The sequence below is a fragment of the Lactuca serriola genome, chromosome 2 (assembly GCF_051521515.1).
Source record: "Lactuca serriola cultivar US96UC23 chromosome 2, Lser_US96UC23_V15, whole genome shotgun sequence".
NCBI classification, from domain to species: domain Eukaryota; kingdom Viridiplantae; phylum Streptophyta; class Magnoliopsida; order Asterales; family Asteraceae; genus Lactuca; species Lactuca serriola.
Genome location: NC_136409.1, coordinates 217,637,618 through 217,643,019, shown reverse-complemented (window position 1 = coordinate 217,643,019; position 5,402 = coordinate 217,637,618). Strand labels below are relative to the sequence as shown.

The following is a 5,402-nucleotide window of genomic DNA, read 5'->3' as shown; positions in this document are numbered from 1 at the left end:
ATAGCATATTTACGTTCATAATTAGTTCTTTGTTTAATTATGTGTGAACATACATGGTTTGACATGAATTAGTTAATTATTGGTAAGTTAGAACTAAATTACTAATACAACTAAAAAACCAACTTAATAATCTGTAATCATTAGCTAGCCATAAGGGAGAAGTGGATTCAAACTAAACAAGAGAGTGTTTTTATTTACCGAATTTGATTTAAGTTCATCTGATCTTGTAAAACCAGATAAAACCCCTTTTAAACTTGTTAATAAATTAGTTTAATTTAATAGTAAGTAAATTAATTAGAAACACCGTTCCCTGTGATCGACACCCGACTTACCCAAACTATATTGTAATCTGATTAGGTACACTGCCTATAAGTGCATAGTTAGTTAAGTTTGTTAGGTTATAAATAGCAAAATTAGTGAGTATTTTTGTGCACATCAAGTTTTTGGCGCCGTTGCCGGGGAACAACTTAGTTTTTAGCTTATTTATTTGCATTAAATTAATCAATCCTTCTTGTGGAGTAAAAACCACAAAAAGTTAATTTTTCAGCAAAATAATTTTTCTTCTGTTAATCACAGAGTCCACGACGTGGCCATATACCTGCCACGACGTGGACAGTTAAATTTTGTTTAAATTTTAGTTTGTAGTTAGTTTTTCTTATTTTAGTTCAGTTTTACGTTTTTAGTTTAGCAAGTTGCAGGAGTTCATGACTAGAAGCTCAAACACACATTTGGTGCCACCACTTGAAGATCCAGAGTCTGCACTTCACAAGAAAAAGACGCCCTTACAAGAATTGAAGTCAGCCTTCTCTAGGAAGTCGGGAAAGAAGACAGGAGAGTCAAGTTCATCAGCGAGGCACAAGAGCAATCTTGAGCATTTGGATCATACACCCATCCAAACCGAGTCCGAAAGCGATACCGAGCCGGAATTTGAAGAACACACGAGCAGACCCGAGAACGAGCCAAGGAACGAGATGGCAGCAATTGAAGAAATGTCCATGGGAGCTTACAAGAAGCGGATCCAAAAAGATGTGGGTCCCGGTTTAGTCCAACCTGCAATACCTGCCACTGCCACATTCGAGCTGAAGGGACACATATTGACAGCACTGAAGGACATCCCATTTTTCGGGAAAGATCATGAGGATGCTTTTAAGCATCTAGATGAAATCAACGACATAGCGGATTACTTCAATGTCCGAAATGTCACCAGAAACACAGTCTTGCTTAGGATGCTTCCCATCACTTTCAAAGGAGCTGCTAAGGAGTGGTTAAAAGCACTCCCACCGGGTACCATCACCACTTGGGCTCAGATGCGTGAGCAATTCCTGGATCAGTTTTGCCCGCTATCCAAAATAGCCAAACTCAAGAAGGCAATAGCCAACTTTGAGCAACAGCAGGGGGAGTCACTATACGAAGCATGGGAGCGGTACAAGGGCTTGCTCAGAAATTGCCCTCAACATGACCTAAATGTGCAGCAAGAGATGTCAATCTTTTATGATGGGGTCAACGTAATGACAAGACAACTCCTTGATTCTCAAGGACCGCTGACAAAGAAAAATCCAAGGGAGGTCAAGGAGCTAATTGAAGAATTCGCGAAGCACTCTCGCGAATACCACAACCCGAGGCAAGATGGAATCAAAGGCGGTGGAGGGGCCCAAACTGAAGAAATAGCAGCTGTCATGGCCATGTTGAATATTATGGATCGCAGGATAACACAAATGGACCAGTTGATACATGCCATAAGAGTGGGTTGTGAGAGGTGCAGTGGTCTACACTTGACCAAGGACTGCAATGTAGATGAGTTTGGGAACAGAAAAGCTCAAGTGTGCTACTCTAGTGGGGATAAGCTTGATGAGGATTGGAGGAAACCGAAGAGGGAGTGGCTGCCATATGAAGAGTATAAGAAGCAAAGAGAAGAGAAGTTTAGGCAGACAGGTCGAGGCCTTTATCAAAAGGAGCAGCCACCAGCCGAGAAGAAACACATCCTAGAGACCATTTTGATGAAGTTTATGGAAGCTTCAGAAAAGAGACACGACGCCACTGATTCTGCCATTATGGAACAACAAACTTTGATAAAGAATCAGCAAGCCTCCATCCATAACCTTGAAGTACAATTTGGTCAACTAGCCACTCTAGTTCATGAAAAATTATCCCCGAAGAATCCCGAAGTAAAGACCCAATCCCACGTATTGGCCATCGATACTGATGAAGATGCAATCTCTGAGTTCTTGGAGGCATTGGAAGAAGAACCGCAGTAGCCTAAGAAATCAAGGATAGAAAGTGAAAAAGTTGCTGAACCAGGATCGCCACGACGTGGCACTCCTCTGGCCACGACGTGGCACGTGTCTGATCAAAAACCCTTTAAGCCCGTTCCAGCTTATCAGCCACCTTTACCATTTCCCACCTGAGCTACACTTAGTCAACTGGAGAAGGAGCATTTAGAGTTTGTAAAGCATGTGAAGGGGATCCCAATTAATACCCCCTTTGTCGAGTCCTTATCCAAAGCTCCCGAGAACCAGAATTGATGCAAGACTTGATAGACACTCGAAGGCAATTAAAGAAGCAGTCTATAGTGATTCTAAGTGAACAAACTTCAAAAGTTGTATTGGGAGAAACACCAGAAAAGATGGGGGATCCTGGACGCCTCACTCTTCCATGTGAGTTTGGGAATAAAATGAAGGTTAATGCTTTAGCCGATTCTAGGGCTAGCATTAATCTAATGCCTTTCTCATTTTATCAAAAATTGGAGATTTAGAAGATGAAGGCTACAAAAATGAAGGTTCACATGGCGAACCGTTCAGTGACACAACCCCGGGGAATAGTGAAGGATATTTTGGTGAAAATTGGAAAATTTATTTTTCCAATAGACTTTGTAGTCTTGGACATGAAAGAAGACCCGGATGTTCCAATAATCCTTGGTCGTCCATTGCTTAACATTGTTGGAGCTCTTGTTGATATCCGCGAGTCCAAGCTCACTTTGAGGGTTGGAGATGAACAAGAAGTCTTTGGGATAAAAGATGACTTTCAAGAAGATAAAGAAGAGGTGTTCACAATCATAGAAGAGAATGAACTAGAAGAACTGGAAAAGCTTGTGGAAGAAGAGATAAAGGCAGTTCATCAAGTCAAAAGGAAAAAACCAAGGGCATCTATTCCATATTTGATTGAATTCATAGCTTACAAGAGTCCGCCTTCTTGGGTGAGCAAAGAGGATGAGGAAATCACAAGTGATGAAGAGGAGATCACTTCAAGAGTAACAAAGCCGGTGGTGAAAGAAGAGGAGGATGCTATGGAGTGCAAGGAACAAACTAAGGGCAAAAAACGCAAGCTAGAAGAAGAGGGAAAAGCTAAAAAGGAGAATTCAAAGAAGGCGTATAAAAGGCGAGTTCAAGCTTACAAGTGGCGGTTCAAGGAACAGAAGATCTTAATGGTGGACTCTTCAGCAGATTCAACGTAGAAGGCACGGAGTACGGCTCAAGACTCCAAGAAAAAGAAGCGCTTCTCGGGAGGCAACCCGAATTTGGTTTGCATTTTCTTTTCTTTTAAATTTTTTTGGAAAGACATCAACTCATCATCTAATAACTGATAATTAGTAAGGAATTAGCTGTAGGGAACTTTAATTAATAATGAGATGCAAATCAATTAGTTAACATGTGAGATTTTATTAAGAATTTGCAAATGTGCAGTTTCCACGATGTGGGCATAGCCAGCCACGTCGTGGGTTAAAATGGAATATGGGACTTTAAAACAGATTTAAGGTCCACGATGTGGTCATAGCTAGCCACGTCGTGGCCTTTAAAAAATCAGGGGGGGGACCATTTCCTTAAAACCCTTTGACCAATAAACACTCATCCCACTTGAAACTGCTGCACGAACGGGAACAACAAGCCCCACAGCCGATTTCTTATTCTACTTCCAAATTCCTTGCAAGATCTTGCCAATTAATCTACTTGGTATGTATTTTACTTGTTATTTGTAGTTAGTTCTTCCAGTTTTCAATTTTCATGGTTAGGGTTGATATGATTTACGAAATTGGTTGAATCTAGTGGTTGATTTTAGATTGCATGCCCTTTAAATGTCCATAGGAACAAACCCCAAGCACTAATTTTGGTAGATACGACATGTAAATAGACCGATCTGAAAACTATGACCGACCGCGACCCACGATGTGGCGCAGCTTGGCCACGTCGTGACTTCTGTGAAACAGGTTTAAATTGTTTTAATGTGTTGGTTGTGTGCTGCTTTAGTTTGCTTTTGTATGCAGAAATGGGACCACGACGAGCTGTTCCACAGGAGGAAAACCGGATAGATGTAGCAAGCATACATCCCTTATACCAGTTTCCTCAAAACATTCCCCGACCGTTGCTAACGACTTACGAGAATCGGCTTGGATGGTTGTACAATAGGGAGTTTGCAATAGCCCTAATTATCGATTGGGGATGGCTTGGTGGAGTGGGAATGGTAGCGGAGTTGGAACGTTATTGGTCGAAGACTTATGTTGGAGATTAGTTTTCCTTCACTTGTCACGGGTGGAGGAATTTATTTGCCATTCAAGAACCCGTGTACCGGGAATTATCGGTAGAGTTTTTCTCTACCGTATGCTTCAAGGAACGCACCCTTGATTTCACCTACAACCGGGCACTTGTGTTTCGTTTGGGTGGTGTGTATAGAGAGTGTAGTCTTTGGGAATTTGCTTGGCGTATGGGGCTCTATACAGAAGTGGAGACGCAATCTCCGTTTTTCATATCGTTCTTGCTTGGATGTGTTCGGCATTTTGCTCCCGGTATTATGGATGTACAATTTTGGTGGGCCATTTCTAACCATGAGTACAACACTCGTAACCTGTTTTCTGATTTTTACACCGTCTTATCACTTTTTCAATAAATCACAAGCATCATGGTGATAAAGTCCCAATTCAGAATCTGTTTTATTTATGGACTCTTATTACCCCGGGAGTTTGCTGTGATTTACCTTATATGTTGGCGAGGTTCATGGGGAAGAAAGCGGCCAATTCTAGGCCCGGGAGCCCGATTACAGGGGGACATTTGGTTACTCGCCTGGCTAGGTCATATCATATTTTGACCCATGACTTTGTAAGGAATCTTACTCGATTCCCGGACACAGACTTGACCATTCAAGTCTTGGGTGTTATGCGGCCGGTGGTGAATATCGGGGGTCGTTTTGTTATACCACTGATCGATGACGAGCAAGAGGAGGTGCAGCCAGGACAACAAGCACCAGCCAAACTGCGGCGTCGGAATGTGCGGGCTAGAGGTGAAGTCGAGAGAGAGCATGCTGTTTCCCAGTATGTGCAAGGAGTGCCCACCGATCCTTTTTAGAGTCGGGTGGGAACGTATTTGGATAATCTACGGGGGAATGCCATTTACCATAACCAACTTACTGAGGGT

The 5,402-nt window shown here is 42.3% G+C and overlaps 1 non-coding gene across 1 annotated transcript; it reads right to left on the bottom strand.

The window, feature by feature from the left end:
• Positions 1–1,355: 1,355 nt before the first annotated feature.
• On the bottom strand, positions 1,356–1,462 carry LOC145091100 (small nucleolar RNA R71). The gene has a single exon (XR_013701988.1). It is a non-coding gene; the product is annotated as a small nucleolar RNA R71 (small nucleolar RNA).
• Positions 1,463–5,402: the final 3,940 nt, after the last annotated feature.